Source organism: Nicotiana sylvestris, chromosome 1 (genome assembly GCF_000393655.2).
Source record: "Nicotiana sylvestris chromosome 1, ASM39365v2, whole genome shotgun sequence".
NCBI lineage: Eukaryota > Viridiplantae > Streptophyta > Magnoliopsida > Solanales > Solanaceae > Nicotiana > Nicotiana sylvestris.
Genome location: NC_091057.1, coordinates 58,793,488 through 58,814,269, shown reverse-complemented (window position 1 = coordinate 58,814,269; position 20,782 = coordinate 58,793,488).

Sequence of the window (20,782 nt, the reverse complement as noted above, 5' to 3'; positions counted from 1 at the left end):
GAACTGTATTCCCTTGTTCTACAGGTGGGCGCCTGATTGCCAAAACTCGAACTGCATTCCCTTATTCTTCGGGTAGGCGCCTGATTGCCAAAACTCAAACTGTATTCCTTTGTTCTCCAGTTGGGCGCCTGATTGCCAAAACTTGAACAATATTCCCTTGTTCTTCAGGTGGGCGCCTGATTGCGAAAACTTGAACTATATTCCCGTATTTTCCAGGTGGGCACATGATTGCCAAAACTTGAACTGTATTCCCTTGTTCTCCAGGTGGGCGCATGATTGCCAAAACTTAAACTGTATTCCCTTGTTCTCTAGGTGGGCGCCTGATTTCGAAAACTTGAACTGTATTCCCTTGTTTTCCAGGAAGGCGCCTGATTACCAAAACTCAAACTGTATTCCCTTGTTCTCCAGGTGGGCATCTGATTGCCAAAACTTGAACTGTATTCCCTTGTTCTCTAGGTGGGCGTCTGATTGCGAAAACATGAAATGTATTCCCTTGTTCTCCAGGTAGGTGCCTGATTACCAAAACTCAAACTGTATTCCCTTGTTCTCCAGTGGGTGCCTGATTGCCAAAACATTAATTGTATTCCCTTGTTCTCTAGGTGAGCGCGTGATTGCCAAAACTTGAATTGTATTCCCTTATTCTCCGGGTAGGCGTCTGATTGCCAAAACTCGAATTGTATTTCCTTGTTCTCCAAGTTGGCGCCTGATTGCAAAAACTTGAACTATATTCCCTTATTCTCCAGGTGGGCGCCTGATTACCAAAACTCTAACTGTATTCCCTTGTTTTCCAGATGGGCTCCTGATTGCCAATACTTGAATTGTATTCCCTTGTTCTCTAGGTGGGCACCATATTGCCAAAAGTCGAAGTGTATTCCCTTGTTCTCTAGGTGGGCGCCTGATTGCCAAAACTCAAACTGTATTCCCTTGTTCTCCAGGTAGGTGCCTGATTACCAAAACTCAAACTGTATTCCCTTGTTCTCCAGGTGGGTGCCTGATTGCCAAAACATTAATTGTATTCCCTTGTTCTCTAGGTGAGCGCGTGATTGCCAAAACTTGAATTGTATTCCCTTATTCTCCGGGTAGGCGTCTGATTGCCAAAACTCGAATTGTATTTCCTTGTTCTCCAAGTTGGCGCCTGATTGCCAAAACATGAACTATATTCCCTTATTCTCTAGGTGGGCGCCTGATTACCAAAACTCTAACTGTATTCCCTTGTTTTCCAGATGGGCTCCTGATTGCCAAAACTTGAACTGTATTCCCTTGTTCTCTAGGTGGGCACCATATTGCCAAAAGTCGAAGTGTATTCCCTTGTTCTCTAGGTGGGCGCCTGATTGCCAAAACTTGAACTGTATTTCCTTATTCTCTAGGTGGGCGCCTAATTGCCATAACTCGAACTGTATTCCCTTGTTCTCCAGGTAGGCTCTTGATTGCCAAAACTTGAACTATATTCCGTTGTTCTCTAGGCGGGTGCCTGATTGCCAAAACTTGAACTGTATTCCCTTGTTCTCCAGGTGGACGCCTGACTGCCAAAACTCTAACTGTATTCCCTTGTTCTCCAAGTGGGCGCTTGATTACCAAAACTCGAACTGCATTCCCTTGTTCTTCGGGTAGGCGCCTGATTGCTAAAACTCAAACTGTATTCCTTTGTTCTCCAGGTGGGCGCCTGATTGCCAAAACTTGAACTATATTCCTTGTTTTCTAGGCGGGCGCCTGATTGCCAAAACTTGAACTGTATTCCCTTGTTTTCCAGGTGGACGCCTGATTGCCAAAACTCGAACAACATTCCCTTGTTCTTCGGGTAGGCGCCTGATTGCCAAAACTCAAACTATATTCCCTTGTTCTCCAAGTGGGCGCCTAATTGCCAGAATTGGAAATGTATTCCCTTGTTCTCCAGTTGGGCGCCTGATTGCCAAGACTTGAACTATATTCCATTGTTCTCCAGGTGGGCGCCTGATTATGAAAACTTGAACTGTATCGCCTTCTTCTCTATGTGGGCACCTGATTGACAAAACCTGAACTATATTCCTTTATTCTCCAGGTGGGCGCCTGATTTCCAAAACATGAACTGTATTCCCTTATTCTCCAGGTAGGCGCCTGATTACCAAAATTCAAACTATATGCCCTTGTTCTCCAGGTGGGAGCCTGATTGCCAAAACTTGAAGTGTATTCCCTTATTTCCCCACCGTATTCCCTTGTTCTCCAAGTTGGCACCTTATTGCCAAAACTCGAATTGTGTTCCTTTGTTCTCCAGGTGGGCGCCTGATTGCCAAAACTTGAATTGTATTCCCTTGTTCTCCAGGTGGGCACCTGATCGCCAAAACTCAAATTGTATTCCCTTGTTCTCTAGGTGAGCGCCTGATTATGAAAACTTGAACTGTATTCCCTTGTTTTCTTTGTGGGCACCTTATTGCCAAAACTTGAACTGTATTCCCTTGTTCTCCAGGTGATTACCTTATTGCCAAAACTCGAACTGTATTCCCTTGTTATCTAGGTGGGCACCTGATTGCCAAACCTTGAACTGTATTCACTTGTTCTCCAGGTAGGCACCTTATTGCCAAAACTCGAACTGTATTCCATTGTTCTACAGGTGGGTGCCTGATTGCCAAAACTTGAACTGTATTCCCTTGTTCTCCAGGTGGGCACCTGATTTCCAAAACTCTAACTGCATTCCCTTGTTCTTCGGGTAGGCGCCGGATTGCCAAAACTCAAATTGTATTCTCTTGTTCTCTAGGTGGGCGCCTGATTATGAAAACTTGAACAGTATTCCCTTGTTCTCCAGGTGGGCACCTTATTGCCAAAACTTGAACTGTATTCCCTTGTTCTCCAGGTGGGCACCCTATTGCAAAAACTCGAACTGTATTCCCTTGTTATCTAGGTGGGCACCTGATTGCCAAAACTTGAACTGTATTCACTTGTTCTCCAGGTAGGCAACTTATTGCCAAAACTCGAACTGTATTCCATTGTTCTACAGGTGGGTGCCTGATTGCCAAAACTTGAACCGTATTCCCTTGTTCTTCAGGTGGGTGCCTGATTGCCAAAACTTGAACTGTATTCCCTTGTTCTCCAGGTGGGCGTCTGATTGCGAAAACATGAACTGTATTCCCTTGTTCTCCAGGTAGGTGCCTGATTACCAACACTCAAACTGTATTCCCTTGTTCTCCAGGTGGGTGCCTGATTGCCAAAACATTAATTGTATTCCCTTGTTCTCCAGGTGAGCGCGTGATTGCCAAAACTTGAATTGTATTCCCTTATTCTCCGGGTAGGCGTCTGATTGCCAAAACTCGAATTGTATTTCCTTGTTCTCCAATTTGGCGCCTGATTGCCAAAACTGGAACTATATTCCCTTATTCTCCAGGTGGGCGCCTGATTACCAAAACTCTAACTGTATTCCCTTTGTTTTCCAGATGGGCTCCTGATTGCCAAAACTTGAATTGTATTCCCTTGTTCTCTAGGTGGGAACCATATTGCTAAAAGTCGAAGTGTATTCCCTTGTTCTCTAGGTGGGCGCCTGATTGCCAAAACTTGAACTGTATTCCCTTATTCTCTAGGTTGGCGCCTAATTGCCAAAACTCGAACTGTATTCCCTTGTTCTCCAGGTAGGCTCTTGATTGCCAAAACTTGAACTATATTCTCTTGTTCTCTAGGCGGGCACCTGATTGCCAAAACTTGAACTGTATTCCCTTGTTCTCCAGGTGGACGCCTGATTGCCAAAACTCGAACTGTATTCCCTTCTTCTCCAAGTGGGCGCTTGATTACCAAAACTCGAACTGCATTCCCTTGTTCTTCGGGTAGGCGCCTGATTTCTAAAACTCAAACTGTATTCCTTTGTTCTCCAGGTGGGCGCCTGATTGCCAAAACTTGAATTATATTCCCTTGTTTTCTAGGCGGGCGCCTGATTGCCAAAACTTGAACTGTATTCCCTTGTTCTCCAGGTGGACGCCTGATTCCCAAAACTCGAACAACATTCCCTTGTTCTTCGGGTAGGCGCCTGATTGCCAAAACTCAAACTATATTCCCTTGTTCTCCAGGTGGGCGCCTAATTGCCAGAACTGGAAATGTATTCCCTTGTTCTCCAGTTGGGCGCCTGATTGCCAAGACTTGAACTATATTCCATTGTTCTCCAGGTGGGCGCCTGATTATGAAAACTTGAACTGTATCGCCTTGTTCTCTATGTGGGCACCTGATTGACAAAACCTGAACTATATTCCTTTAATCTCCAGGTGGGCGCCTGATTTCCAAAACATGAACTGTATTCCCTTATTCTCCCACTGTATTCCCTTGTTCTCCAGGTTGGTACCTTATTGCCAAAACTCGATTTGTGTTCTCTTGTTCTCTAGGTGGGCGCCTGATTGCCAAAACTTGAACTGTATTCCCTTGTTCTCCAGGTGGGCACCTGATCGCCAAAACTCAAATTGTATTCCCTTGTTCTCTAGGTGGGCGCCTGATTATGAAAACTTGAACTGTATTCCCTTGTTCTCCAGGTGGCCACCTTATTGCCAAAACTTGAACTGTATTCCCTTGTTCTCCAGGTGGGCACCTTATTGCCAAAAATCGAACTGTATTTCCTTGTTATCTAGGTGGGCACCTGATTGCCAAAACTTGAACTGTATTCACTTGTTCTCCAGGTAGGCACCTTATTGCCAAAACTCGAACTGTATTCCATTGTTCTACAGGTGGGTGCCTGATTGCAAAAACTTAAACTATATTCCCTTGTTCTCCAGGTGGGCGCTTGATTACTAAAACTCGAATTGCATTCCCTTGTTCTTCGGGTAGGCGCCTGATTGCCAAAACTCAAACTGTATTCCATTGTTCTCCAGGTGGGCGCCTGATTGCCAAAACTTGAACTATATTCCCTTGTTCTTCAGGTGGGTGCCTGATTGCGAAAACTTGAACTATATTCCCGTGTTCTCCAGGTGGCCGCATGATTGCCAAAACTTAAACTGTATTCCCTTGTTCTCCAGGTGGGCGCATGATTGCCAAAACTTGAACTGTATTCCCTTGTTAACTAGGTGGGCGCCTGATTTCGAAAACTTGAACTGTATTCCCATGTTTTCCAGGCAGGCGCCTGATTACCAAAACTCAAACTATATTCCCTTGTTCTCCAGGTGGGCGCCTAATTGCCAGAACTTGAACTATATTCCCTTGTTCTCCAGGTGGGCACCTGGTTGCGAAAACTCATACTGTATTCCCTTGTTTTCCAGGTGGGCGCCTAATTGCCAAAACTCGGACTGTATTCCCTTGTTCTCCAGGTGGGTGCCTAATTGCCAAAACATTAATTGTATTCCCTTGTTCTCCAGGTGGACGCCTGATTGCCAAAACTCGAACAACATTCCCTTGTTCTTCGGGTAGGTGCCTTCTTGCCAAAACTCAAACTATATTCCCTTGTTCTCCAGGTAGGCGCCTAATTGCCAGAACTGGAAATGTATTCCTTTGTTCTCCAGGTGGGAACCTGATTGTGAGAACTCAAATTGTATTCCCTTGTTCTCCAAGTGGGCTCCTAATTGCCAAAACTCGAACTGTATTCCCTTGTTCTCCTGGTGGGTGCCTGATTGCCAATACTTAAAGTGTATTTCCGTATTCTCCGGGTAGGCGCTTGAATGCAAAAAATCGAACTGTATTTCCTTGTTCTCCAAATAGGAGAATGATTGCAAAAACTTGAATTACATTCCCTTTTTCTTCAGGTGGGCGCTTGATTGCTAGAACATGAACTGCATTCCCTTGTTCTCGAGGTGGACACCTGAATTCCAAAACTTGAACTGTATTCCCTGGTTCTCCAGGTGGGCGTCTGATTGCCAAAGCTCGAATTGTATTACCTAGTTCTCCATATGGGTGCCTGATTGACAAAACTTTAATTGTATTCCCTTGTTCTATAGGTGGGCGCTTGATTGCCCAAACTCGAACTGCATCCCTTTTTCTCTGGGTAGGCGCCTGATTACGAAAACTTGAACTATATTCCCTTATTTTCTAGGTGGGTGCCTGATTGCCAGAACATGAACTGCATTCCCTTGTTCTCGAGGTGGGCGCCTGAATTCCAAATCTCGAACTGTATTCCCTTGTTCTCCAGGTGGGCGCCTAATTGCCAAAACTTGAACTATATTCCCTTCTTGTCCAGGTGGACGCCTGATTGCCAAAACTTAAACTGTATTCCCTTGTTCTCCAGGTTGGCGCCTGATTGCCAAAACTCGAACTGTATTCCCTTGTTCTCCAGGAGGGTGCCAGATTGCCAAAAACTTTAACTGTATTACCTTGTTCTCCAGGTGGGCGCGTGATTGCCAAAACTTGAACTGTATTCCCTTATTCTCCGGGTAGGCACCTGGTTGCCAAAACTCAAACTGTATAACCTTGTTTTCCAAGTGGGCGCCTGATTGCCAAAACTTGAACTATATTCTCTTGTTCTCTAGGTGGGCGCCTGATTACCTAAACTCGAACTGTATTCCCTCGTTCTCCAGTTGGGCGCCTGATTGCCAAGACTTAAACTATATTCCATTGTTCTCCAGGTAGGCACCTGATTATGAAAACTTGAACTGTATCGCATTGTTCTCTATGTGGGCACCTGATTGACAAAACTTGAACTATATTCCTTTATTCTCCAGGTGGGCGCCTGATTTCCAAAACATGAAATGTATTCCCTTATTCTCCAGGTAGGCGCCTGATTACCAAAATTCAAACTATATTCCCTTGTTCTCTAGGTGGGCGCCTGATTACCAAAATTCAAACTATATTCCCTTGTTCTCTAGGTGGGCGCCTGATTGCCAAAACTTGAAGTGTATTCCTTTATTCTCCCACCGTATTCCCTTGTTCTCCAGGTTGGCACCTTATGCCAAAACTCGAATTGTGTTCCCTTGTTCTCCAGGTGGGCACCTGATCGCCAAAACTCAAATTGTATTCCCTTGTTCTCTAGGTGGGCGCCTGATTAAGAAAACTTGAACTGTATTCCCTTGTTCTCCAGGTGGTCACTTTATTGCCAAAACTCAAACTGTATTCCATTATTCTCCAGGTGGGTGCCTGATTAACAAAACTTGAACTGTATTCCGTTGTTCTCCAGGTGGCCGCCTGATTGCCAAAACTTTAATTGTATTCCCTTGTTCTCCAGGTGGGCGTCTGATTGCGAAAACATGAATTGTATTCCCTTGTTCTCCACGTAGGTGCCTGATTACCAAAACTCGAACTGTATTCCCTTGTTCTCCAGGTGGGCACCTGATTGCCAAAACTTGAACTGTATTCCCTTGTTCTCCAGGTGGGCACCTTATTGCCAAAACTCGAACTGTATTCCCTTGTTCTCTTGGTAGGCACCTAATTACCAAAACATGAACTGTATTCCCTTGTTCTCCAGGTGGGTGCCAGATTGCCAAAACTTTAACTGTATTACCTTTTTCTCCAGGTGGTCGCGTGATTGCCAAAACTTGAACTGTATTCCCTTATTCTCCGGGTAGGCGCCTGGTTGCCAAAACTCGAACTGTATAACCTTGTTTTCCAAGTGGGCGCCTGATTGCCAAAACTTGAACTATATTCTCTTGTTCTCCATGTGGGCGCCTGATTACCTAAACTCGAACTGTATTCCCTTGTTCTCCAGTTGGGCGCCTGATTGCCAAGACTTGAACTATATTCCATTGTTCTACAGGTAGGCACCTGATTATGAAAACTTGAACTGTATCGTTTTGTTCTCTATGTGGTCACCTGATTGACAAAACATGAACTATATTCCTTTATTCTCCAGGTGGGCGCCTGATTTCCAAAACATGAACTGTATTCCCTTATTCTCCAGGTAGGCGCCTGATTACAAAAATTCAAACTATATTCCCTTGTTCTCCAGGTGGGCGACTGATTGCCAAAACTTGAAGTGTATTCCCTTATTCTCCCACCGTATTCCCTTGTTCTCCAGGTTGGCACCTTATTGCCAAAACTCGAATTGTGTTCCTTTGTTCTCCAGGTGGGCACCTGATCGCCAAAACTCAAATTGTATTCCCTTGTTCTCTAGGTGGGCGCCTGATTATAAAAACTTGAACGGTATTCCCTTGTTCTCCAGGTGGTCACTTTATTGCCAAAACTCGAACTGTATTCCATTGTTCTCCACGTGGGTGCCTGATTAACAAAACTTGAACTGTATTCCCTTGTTCTCCAGGTAGGCGCCTAATTACCAAAACTTTAATTGTATTCCCTTGTTCTCCAGGTGGGCGTTTGATTGCGAAAACATGAATTGTATTCCCTTGTTCTCCAGGTAGGTGCCTGATTACTAAAACTTGAACTTTATTCCCTTATTCTCCAGGTGGGCACCTGATTGCCAAAACTTGAATTGTATTCCCTTGTTCTCCAGGTGGGCACCTTATTGCCAAAACTCGAACTGTATTCCCTTGTTCTCTAGGTTGGCACCTAATTGCCAAAACTTGAACCGTATTCCCTTGTTCTCCAGGTGGGCGCCTGATTACCAAAACTCGAACTGTATTCCTTTGTTATCCAGGTCGGTGCCTGATTGCCAAAACTTGAACTATATTCCCTTGTTCTCCAGGTGGGCGCCTGATTATGAAAACTTGAACTGTATCGCCTTGTTCCCTATGTGGGCACCTGATTGACAAAACTTGAACTGTATTCCCTTTATTCTCCAGGTGGGCACCTTATTACCAAAACTCGAACTGTACTCTCTTGTTCTCTAGGTGGGCACCTGATTGCCAAAACTTGAACTGTATTCCCTTGCTCTCCAGGTGGGCGCCTGATTACCAAAACTCGAACTGTATTCCTTTGTTGTCCAGGTTGGCACCTAATTGCCAAAACTTGAACTATATTCCCTCGTTCTCTAGGCGGGTGCCTGATTGCCAAAACTTGAACTGTATTCCCTTGTTCTCCAGGTAGAGGCCTGATTGCCAAAACTCGAACAACATTCCCTTGTTCTCCAGGTGGGCACCTGATTGCGAAAACTCAAACTATATTCCCTTGTTCTCCGAGTGGGTGCCTGATTGCTAAAACTCGAACTGTATTCCCTTGTTCTCCTGGTGGGTGCCTGATTACCAAAAATTAAAGTGTATTTTCTTATTCTCCGGGTAGGAGCTTGAATGCCAAAAATTGAACTGTATTTCCTTGTTCTCCCAGTAGGCGCCTGATTGCAAAAACTTGAACTGTATTCCCTTTTTCTTCAGGTGGGCGCTTGATTGCCAGAACATGAACTGCATTCCCTAGTTCTCAAGGTGGGCGCCTGAATTCCAAAACTTGAACTGTATTCCCTTGTTCTCCAGGTGGGCGTCTGATTGCCAAAGCTCGAACTATATTACCTTGTTCTCCATATGGGTGCCTGATTGCCAAAATTTTAACTGTATTCCCTTGTTCTATAGGCGGGTGCTTGATTGCCCAAACTCGAACTACATTCCCTTTTTCTCTGGGAAGGCGCCTGCTTGCGAAAACTTGAACTATATTCCCTTATTCTCTAGGTGGGTGCCTGATTTCCAAAACATCAACTGTATTCCCTTGTTCTCCAGGTAGGCGCCTGATTACCAAAACTCGAACTGTATTCCCTTGTTCTCCAGGTGGGCGCCTGATTGCCAAATCTCGAACTGTATTCCCTTATTCTCCAGGTTGGCGTCTGATTGCCAAAACTCGAACTGTATTCTCTTGTTCTCCAGGTGGGTTCCTGATTGCCAAAACTTTAACTGTATTTCCTTGTTCTCCAAGTGGGCGCGTGATTGCCAAAACATGAACTGTATTCCCTTATTCTCCGGGTAGGCGCCTAATTGCCAAAACTCGAACTGGATTTCCTTGTTCTACGAATGGGCGCCTGATTTCCAAAACTTGAACTATATTCTCTTGTTCTCCAGGTGGGCGCCTGATTACCATAACTCGAACTGTATTACCTCGTTCTCTAAGTGGGCGCCTGATTGCCAAGACTTGAACTATATTCCATTATTCTCCAGGTGGGCACCTGATTATGAAAACTTGAACTGTATCGCCTTGTTCTCTATGTGGGCACCTGATTGACAAAACTTGAACTATATTCCTTTATTCTCCAGGTGGGCGCCTGATTTCCAAAACATGAACTGTATTCCCTTATTCTCCAGGTAGGCGCCTGATTACAAAAATTCAAACTATATTCCCTTGTTCTCCAGGTGGGAGCCTGATTGCCAAAACTTGAAGTATACTCCCTTATTCTCCCACTGTATTCCCTTGTTCTCCAGGTTGGCACCTTATTGCCAAAACTCGAATTATGTTCCCTTGTTCTCTAGGTGGGCGCCTGATTGCCAAAACTTGAACTGTATTCCTTTGTTCTCCAGTTGGGCACATGATTGCGAAAACTAAAATTGTATTCCCTTGGACTCTAGGTGGGCGCCTGATTATGAAAACTTGAATTATATTCCCTTGTTCTCCAGGTGGGCACCTTATTGCCAAAACTTGAACTGTATTCCATTGTTCTCCAGGTGGGTGCCTGATTGCCAAAACTTGAACTGTATTCCCTTGTTCTCCAGGTGGGCGCCTGATTACCAAAACTCGAACAGTATTCCCTTGTTCTCCAGGTGGGCGCCTGATTGCCAAAACTTGAACTGTAATACTTTGTTCTCCAGGTGGGCGTCTGATTGCGAAAACATGAACTGTACTCCCTTGTTCTCCAAGTAGGTGCCTGATTACCAAAACTCGAACTGTATTCCCTTGTTCTCTAGGTGGGCACCTGATTGCCAAAACTTGAACTGTAATCCCTTGTTCTCCAGGTGGGCACCTTATTACCAAAACTCGAACTGTATTCCATTGTTCTCTAAGTGGGCACCTGATTTCCAAAACTTGAACTCTATTCCCTTGTTCTCCAAGTGGGCGCCTGATTACCAAAACTCGAACTGTATTCCCTTGTTCTCCAGGTGGGCGCCTGATTGCCAAAACTTGAACTTTTTTCCCTTGTCCACCAGGTTGGAACCTTATTGCCAAAACTTGAACTGTATTCGCTTGTTCTTTAGGTGGGTGCCTGATTACCAAAACTTTAACTGTATTCTCTTATTCTCTGAGGAGGCACCTGATTGCCAAAACTCGAACTGTATTTCCTTGTTCTCCAAGTGGGAGCCTGATTGCCAAAACATGAACTATATTCTCTTGTTCTCCAGGTGGGAGCCTGATTACAAAAACTCGAACTGTATTCCATCGTTCTCCAGGTGGGCGCCTGATTGCTAAGACTTGAACTATATTCCATTGTTCTCCAGGTGGGCGCCTGATTATGAAAACTTGAACTATATCACCTTGTTCTCTATGTGGGCACCTGATTGACAAAACTTGAACTATATTCCTTTATTCTCCAGGTGGGCGCCTGATTTCCAAAACATAAACTGTATTCCCTTATTCTCCAGGTAGGCGCCTGATTACCAAAACTCAAACTATATTCTTTTTTTCTCCAGGTGGGAGCCTAATTGCCAAAACTTGAACTGTATTACCTTATTTTCCCACCGTATTCCCTTTTTCTCTAGGTGGGCACCTTATTATCAAAACTCGAACTATGTTCCCTTGTTCTCCAGGTAGGCACCTGATTGCAAAAACTTGAACTGTATACCCTTGTTCTTCAGGTAGGCACCTTATTGCCAAAACTCGAACTGTATTCCCTTGTTCTCCAGTTGGGTGCCTGATTGCCAAAACTCGAACTGTATTCCCTTGTTCTCCAGGTAGGCGCCTGATTGCCAAAACTTGAACTATATTCCCTTGTTCTCCAGGTGGGCGCCTGATTGCCAAAACTTGAACTTTATTCCCTTGTCCACCAGGTTGGAACCTTATTGCCAAAACTTGAACTGTATTCCTTATTCTCCGGTTAGGCGCCTGATTGCCAAAACATGAACTATATTCCCTTGTTCTCCAGGTGAGCACCTGGTTGCCAAAACTTGTATTGTATTCCCTTGTTCTCCAGGTGGGTGCCTGATTGCCAAAACATGAACTGTATTCCCTTAGTCTCCGGGTAGGCGCCTTAATGCCCAAACCCGAACTGTATTTCCTTGTTCTCCAAGTGGGAGCCTGATCGCCGAAACATGAACTGTATTCCCTTGTTCTCCAGGTGGGAGCCTTATTGCCAAAACTTGAACTGTATTCCCTTGTTCTCCAGGTGGGCACCTTATTTCCCTTGTTCTCCAGGTGGGCACCTTATTGCCAAAACTCAAACTGTATTCCCTTTTTCTCTAGGTGGGCACCTGATTGCCAAAGCTTGAACTGTATTCCCTTGTTCTCCAGGTGGGCACCTTATTGCCAAAACTCGAACTGTATTCCATTGTTCTCCAGGTGGGTGCCTGATTGCCAAAACATGAACTGTATTCTCTTATTCTCCAGGTGGGCGCTTAATTGCCAAAACTCAAACTGCATCCCCTTGTTCTACAGGTGGGTGCCTGATTGCCAAAACTTGAACTATATTCCCTTGTTCTCTAGGTGGGCGCCTGATTGCTAAAACTCGAACTGCATTCACTTGTTCTTCGGGTAGGCGCCTGATTACCAAAACTCAAACTGTATTCCTTTGTTCTCCAGGTGGGCACCTGATTGCCAATACTTGAACTATATTCCTTTGTTCTCCAGGTGGGCGCCTGATTGCGAAAACTTGAACTATATTCCCGTGTTCTCCAGGTGGGCGCATGATTGCCAAAACTTGAACTGTATTCCCTTGTTCTCCAGGTGGGCACATGATTGCCAAAACGTGAACTGTATTTCCTTGTTCTCTAGGTGGGCGCCTGATTTCGAAAATTTGAACTATATTCCCTTGTTTTCCAGGCAGGCGCCTGATTACCAAAACTCAAATTATATTCCTTTGTTCTCCAGGTAGGCGCCTAATTGCCAGAACTGGAACTGTATCGCCTTGTTCTCTATGTGGGCACCTCATTGACAAAGCTTTAACTATATTCCTTTATTCTCGAGGTAGGCACTTGATTTCCAAAACATGAACTGTATTCCCTTGTTCTCCAAGTGGGCACCTGATTGCCAAAACTCAAACTGTATTCCCTTGTTCTCCAGGTGGGCACCTGATTGCCAAAACTTGAATTGTATTCCCTTATTCTCCGGGTAGGCACCTGATTGCCAAAACTCGAATTGTATTTCCTTGTTCTCCAAGTGGGCGCCTGATTGCCAAAACTTGAACTATATTCCCTTGTTCTCCAGGTGGGCGCCTGATTACCAAAATTCGAACTGTATTCCCTTGTTCTCCAGGTGGGCTCCTGATTGCCAAAACTTGAACTGTATTCCCTTGTTCTCTAGGTGGGCACCATATTGCCAAAACTCGAACTGTATTCTCTTGTTCTCTAGGTGGGCGCCTGATTGCCAAAACTTGAACTGTATTCCCTTATTCTCCAGGTGGGTGCCTAATTGCCAAAACTCGAACTGTATTTCCTTGTTCTCCAGGTGGGTGCTTTATTGCCAAAATTTTAATTGTATTCCCTTGTTCTCCAGGTGGGAGCCTGATTGACAAAACTTGAACTGTATTCCTTTATTCTTCGGGTAGGCGCCTGAATGCCCAAACTCGAACTGTTTTTCCTTATTCTCAAAGTTGGCGCCTGATTGACAAAACATGACCTGTATTCCCTAGTTCTACAGGTGGGCGCCTAATTGCCAAAACATGAACTTTATTCCCTTATTCTCCAGGTGGGCGCCTGATTACCAAAACTCGAACTGTATTCCCTTGTTCTCCAGGTGGGCGCCTGATTATGAAAACTTGAACCGTATCGCCTTGTTCTCTATGTGGGCACCTGATTGACAAAGATTTAACTATATTCCTTTATTCTCGAGGTAGGCGCTAGATTTCCAAAACATGAACTGTATTCCCTTGTTCTCCAGGTGGGCACCTGATTGCCAAAACTCAAACTGTATTCCTTGTTCTCCAGATGGGTGCCTGATTGCCAAAACATTAACTGTATTCCCTTGTTCTATTGGTGGGCGCCTGATTGCCATAACTCGAAATGCATTCCTTTTTTCTCCGGGTAGGTGCCTGATTGCAAAAACTTTAACTATATTCCCTTCTTCTCCAAGTGGGCGCATGATTGCCAAAACATGAACTGTATTCTTTTGTTCTTCAGGTGCGCGCCTGATTAACAAAGATTGAACTGTATTCCCTTGTTCTCCAGGTGGGCGTCTGATTGCCAAAACAAGAACTGTATTCCCTTGTTCTCCAGGTAGGCGCCTAATTGCCAAAACTTTAACTGTATTCCCTTGTTCTCCAGGTGGGTGCCTGATTGCCAAAACCGAACTTTATTCCCTTGTTCTCCAGGTGGGCCCTGATTGCGAAAACTTAAATTGTATTTCCTTGTTCTCCAGGTAGGTACCTGATTACCAAAACTCGAACAGTATTCCCTTGTTCTCCAAGTGGGTGCCTGATTGCCAAAACTTGAACTGTATTCCCTTGTTCTCTATGTGGGCACCTGATTGCGAAAACTCCAACTATATTCCCTTGTTCTCCAGGTGGCCGTCTGATTGCCAAAACTCGGACAGTATTCCCTTGTTCTCCAGGTGGGTGCCTGATTGCCAAAACATTAATTGTATTCCCTTGTTCTCCAGGTGGGCACCTGATTGCCAAAACTTGAATTGTATTCCCTTATTCTCCGGGTAGGCACCTAATTGCCAAAACTCGAATTGTATTTCCTTGTTCTCCAAGTGGGCGCCTGATTGCCAAAACTTGAACTATATTCCCTTGTTCTCCAGGTGGGCGCATGATTACCAAAACTCGAACTGTATTCCCTTGTTCTCCAGGTGGGCTCCTGATTGCCAAAACTTGAACTGTATTCCCTTGTTCTCTAGGTGGGCACCTTATTGCAAAAACTCGAACTGTATTCCCGTGTTCTCTAGGTGTGCGCCTGATTTCCAAAACTTGAACTCTATTCCCTTGTTCTCCAAGTGGGCGCCTGATTACCAAAACTCGAACTGTATTCCCTTGTTCTCCAGGTGGGCGCCTGATTGCCAAAACTTGAACTTTTTTCCCTTGTCCACCAGGTTGGAACCTTATTGCCAAAACTTGAACTGTATTCGCTTGTTCTTTAGGTGGGTGCCTGATTACCAAAACTTTAACTGTATTCTCTTATTCTCTGAGGAGGCACCTGATTGCCAAAACTCGAACTGTATTTCCTTGTTCTCCAAGTGGGAGCCTGATTGCCAAAACATGAACTATATTCTCTTGTTCTCCAGGTGGGAGCCTGATTACAAAAACTCGAACTGTATTCCATCGTTCTCCAGGTGGGCGCCTGATTGCTAAGACTTGAACTATATTCCATTGTTCTCCAGGTGGGCGCCTGATTATGAAAACTTGAACTATATCACCTTGTTCTCTATGTGGGCACCTGATTGACAAAACTTGAACTATATTCCTTTATTCTCCAGGTGGGCGCCTGATTTCCAAAACATAAACTGTATTCCCTTATTCTCCAGGTAGGCGCCTGATTACCAAAACTCAAACTATATTCCCTTTTTCTCCAGGTGGGAGCCTAATTGCCAAAACTTGAACTGTATTACCTTATTTTCCCACCGTATTCCCTTTTTCTCTAGGTGGGCACCTTATTATCAAAACTCGAACTATGTTCCCTTGTTCTCCAGGTAGGCACCTGATTGCAAAAACTTGAACTGTATACCCTTGTTCTTCAGGTAGGCACCTTATTGCCAAAACTCGAACTGTATTCCCTTGTTCTCCAGTTGGGTGCCTGATTGCCAAAACTCGAACTGTATTCCCTTGTTCTCCAGGTAGGCGCCTGATTGCCAAAACTTGAACTATATTCCCTTGTTCTCCAGGTGGGCGCCTGATTGCCAAAACTTGAACTTTATTCCCTTGTCCACCAGGTTGGAACCTTATTGCCAAAACTTGAACTGTATTCCTTATTCTCCGGTTAGGCGCCTGATTGCCAAAACATGAACTATATTCCCTTGTTCTCCAGGTGAGCACCTGGTTGCCAAAACTTGTATTGTATTCCCTTGTTCTCCAGGTGGGTGCCTGATTGCCAAAACATGAACTGTATTCCCTTAGTCTCCGGGTAGGCGCCTTAATGCCCAAACCCGAACTGTATTTCCTTGTTCTCCAAGTGGGAGCCTGATCGCCGAAACATGAACTGTATTCCCTTGTTCTCCAGGTGGGAGCCTTATTGCCAAAACTTGAACTGTATTCCCTTGTTCTCCAGGTGGGCACCTTATTTCCCTTGTTCTCCAGGTGGGCACCTTATTGCCAAAACTCAAACTGTATTCCCTTTTTCTCTAGGTGGGCACCTGATTGCCAAAGCTTGAACTGTATTCCCTTGTTCTCCAGGTGGGCACCTTATTGCCAAAACTCGAACTGTATTCCATTGTTCTCCAGGTGGGTGCCTGATTGCCAAAACATGAACTGTATTCTCTTATTCTCCAGGTGGGCGCTTAATTGCCAAAACTCAAACTGCATCCCCTTGTTCTACAGGTGGGTGCCTGATTGCCAAAACTTGAACTATATTCCCTTGTTCTCTAGGTGGGCGCCTGATTGCTAAAACTCGAACTGCATTCACTTGTTCTTCGGGTAGGCGCCTGATTACCAAAACTCAAACTGTATTCCTTTGTTCTCCAGGTGGGCACCTGATTGCCAATACTTGAACTATATTCCTTTGTTCTCCAGGTGGGCGCCTGATTGCCAAAACTTGAACTATATTCCCGTGTTCTCCAGGTGGGCGCATGATTGCCAAAACTTGAACTGTATTCCCTTGTTCTCCAGGTGGGCACATGATTGCCAAAACGTGAACTGTATTTCCTTGTTCTCTAGGTGGGCGCCTGATTTCGAAAATTTGAACTATATTCCCTTGTTTTCCAGGCAGGCGCCTGATTACCAAAACTCAAATTATATTCCTTTGTTCTCCAGGTGGGCGCCTAATTGCCAGAACTGGAACTGTATCGCCTTGTTCTCTATGTGGGCACCTCATTGACAAAGCTTTAACTATATTCCTTTATTCTCGAGGTAGGCACTTGATTTCCAAAACATGAACTGTATTCCCTTGTTCTCCAAGTGGGCACCTGATTGCCAAAACTCAAACTGTATTCCCTTGTTCTCCAGGTGGGCACCTGATTGCCAAAACTTGAATTGTATTCCCTTATTCTCCGGGTAGGCACCTGATTGCCAAAACTCGAATTGTATTTCCTTGTTCTCCAAGTGGGCGCCTGATTGCCAAAACTTGAACTATATTCCCTTGTTCTCCAGGTGGGCGCCTGATTACCAAAATTCGAACTGTATTCCCTTGTTCTCCAGGTGGGCTCCTGATTGCCAAAACTTGAACTGTATTCCCTTGTTCTCTAGGTGGGCACCATATTGCCAAAACTCGAACTGTATTCTCTTGTTCTCTAGGTGGGCGCCTGATTGCCAAAACTTGAACTGTATTCCCTTATTCTCCAGGTGGGTGCCTAATTGCCAAAACTCGAACTGTATTTCCTTGTTCTCCAGGTGGGTGCTTTATTGCCAAAATTTTAATTGTATTCCCTTGTTCTCCAGGTGGGAGCCTGATTGACAAAACTTGAACTGTATTCCTTTATTCTTCGGGTAGGCGCCTGAATGCCCAAACTCGAACTGTTTTTCCTTATTCTCAAAGTTGGCGCCTGATTGACAAAACATGACCTGTATTCCCTAGTTCTACAGGTGGGCGCCTAATTGCCAAAACATGAACTTTATTCCCTTATTCTCCAGGTGGGCGCCTGATTTCAAAAACTTGAACAATATTTCCTTGTTCTCCAAGTGGGCACTTGATTATGAAAACTTGAACCGTATCGCCTTGTTCTCTATGTGGGCACCTGATTGACAAAGATTTAACTATATTCCTTTATTCTCGAGGTAGGCGCTAGATTTCCAAAACATGAACTGTATTCCCTTGTTCTCCAGGTGGGCACCTGATTGCCAAAACTCAAACTGTATTCCTTGTTCTCCAGATGGGTGCCTGATTGCCAAAACATTAACTGTATTCCCTTGTTCTATTGGTGGGCGCCTGATTGCCATAACTCGAAATGCATTCCTTTTTTCTCCGGGTAGGTGCCTGATTGCAAAAACTTTAACTATATTCCCTTCTTCTCCAAGTGGGCGCCTGATTGCCAAAACATGAACTGTATTCTTTTGTTCTTCAGGTGCGCGCCTGATTAACAAAGATTGAACTGTATTCCCTTGTTCTCCAGGTGGGCGTCTGATTGCCAAAACAAGAACTGTATTCCCTTGTTCTCCAGGTAGGCGCCTAATTGCCAAAACTTTAACTGTATTCCCTTGTTCTCCAGGTGGGTGCCTGATTGCCAAAACCGAACTTTATTCCCTTGTTCTCCAGGTGGGCCCTGATTGCGAAAACTTAAATTGTATTTCCTTGTTCTCCAGGTAGGTACCTGATTACCAAAACTCGAACAGTATTCCCTTGTTCTCCAAGTGGGTGCCTGATTGCCAAAACTTGAACTGTATTCCCTTGTTCTCTATGTGGGCACCTGATTGCGAAAACTCCAACTATATTCCCTTGTTCTCCAGGTGGCCGTCTGATTGCCAAAACTCGGACAGTATTCCCTTGTTCTCCAGGTGGGTGCCTGATTGCCAAAACATTAATTGTATTCCCTTGTTCTCCAGGTGGGCACCTGATTGCCAAAACTTGAATTGTATTCCCTTATTCTCCGGGTAGGCACCTAATTGCCAAAACTCGAATTGTATTTCCTTGTTCTCCAAGTGGGCGCCTGATTGCCAAAACTTGAACTATATTCCCTTGTTCTCCAGGTGGGCGCATGATTACCAAAACTCGAACTGTATTCCCTTGTTCTCCAGGTGGGCTCCTGATTGCCAAAACTTGAACTGTATTCCCTTGTTCTCTAGGTGGGCACCTTATTGCAAAAACTCGAACTGTATTCCCGTGTTCTCTAGGTGTGCGCCTGATTGCCAAAACTTGAATTGTATTCCCTTATTCTCCAGTCGGGTGCCTAATTACCAAAACTCGAACTGTATTCCCTTGTTCTTCAGGTGGGTGCTTTATTGCCAAAATTTTAATTGTATTCCCTTGTTCTCCAGGTGGGAGCCTGATTGACAAAACTTGAACTGTATTCCTTTATTCTTCGGGTAGGCGCCTGAATGGCCAAACTCGAACTGTTTTTCCTTATTCTCAAAGTTGGCGCCTGATTGACAAAACTTGACCTGTATTCCCTAGTTCTACAGGTGGGCGCCTAATTGACAAAACTTGAACTATATTCCTTTATTCTCTAGGTGGGCGCCTGATTTCCAAAACATGAACAATATTTCCTTGTTCTCCAGGTGGGCGCTTGATTATGAAAACTTGAACTGTATCGCCTTGTTCTCCAGGTGGGTGCTTTATTGCCAAAATTTTAATTGTATTCCCTTGTTCTCCAGGTGGGAGCCTGATTGACGAAACTTGAACTGTATTCCTTTATTCTTCGGGTAGGCGCCTGAATGCCCAAACTCGAACTGTTTTTCCTTATTCTCAAAGTTGGCGCCTGATTGACAAAATTTGACCTGTATTCCCTAGTTCTACAAGTGGGCGCCTAATTGCCAAAACATGAACTTTATTCCCTTATTCTCCAGGTGGGCGCCTGATTTCCAAAACTTGAACAATATTTCCTTGTTCTCCAGGTGGGCACTTGATTATGAAAACTTGAACTGTATCGCCTTGTTCTCTATGTGGGCACCTCATTGACAAAGCTTTAACTATATTCCTTTATTCTCGAGGTAGGCACTTGATTTCCAAAACATGAACTGTATTCCCTTGTTCTCCAAGTGGGCACCTGATTGCCAAAACTCAAACTGTATTCCCTTGTTCTCCAGATGGGTGCCTGATTGCCAAAACATTAACTGTATTTCCTTGTTCTATTGGTGGGCGCCTGATTGCCATAACTCGAAATGCATTCCTTTTTTCTCCGGGTAGGTGCCTGATTGCAAAAACTTTAACTATATTCCCTTGTTCTCCAAGTGGGCGCCTGATTGCCAAAACATGAACTATATTCCCTTGTTCTTCAGGTGGGCGCCTGATTAACAAAGATTGAACTGTATTCCCTTGTTCTCCAGGTGGGCGTCTGATTGCCAAAACACGAACTGTATTCCCTTGTTCTCCAGGTGGGCGCCTAATTGCAAAAACTTTAATTGTATTCCCTTGTTCTCCAGGTGGGTGCCTGATTGCCAAAACCAAATTTTATTCCCTTGTTCTCCAGGTGGGCCCTGATTGCGAAAACTTAAATTGTATTTCCTTGTTCTCCAGGTAGGTACCTGATTACCAAAACTCGAACAGTATTCCCTTGTTCTCCAAGTGGGTGCCTGATTGCCAAAACTTGAACTGTATTCCCTTGTTCTCCAAGTGGACGCCTGATTACCGAAACTCGAACTGTATTCCCTAGTTCTCCAGGTGGGCGCCTGATTGCCAAAACTTGAACTATATTCCTTTTTCTCCAGGTGGGCACCTTATTGCCAACACTCAAATTGTGTTCCCTTGTTCTCCAGGTGGGTGCCTAATTTCCAAAACATGAACTGTATTCCTTTGTTCTCTACGTGGGCACCTTATTGCAAAAACTCGAACTGTATTCCCCTATTCTCTAGGTGGGCGCCTGATTTCCAAAACTTGAACTGTATTCCCTTGTTCTCCAGGTGGGTGCCTGATTGCTAAAACTCGAACTATATTCCCTTTTTCTCCAGGTGGGTGCCTGATTGCCAAAACTTTAACCGTATTCCCTTGTTTTCCAGGTGGGCGCCTGATTGCCAAAAATTGAACTGTATTACCTTATTCTCCGGGTAGGCGCCTTAATGCCCAAACTCGAAAGGTATTTCTTTGTTCTCCAAGTGGGAGCCTGATTGCCGAAACTTGAAGTGTGTTCCCTTGTTCTCCAAATGAGCGCCATATTTCCAAAA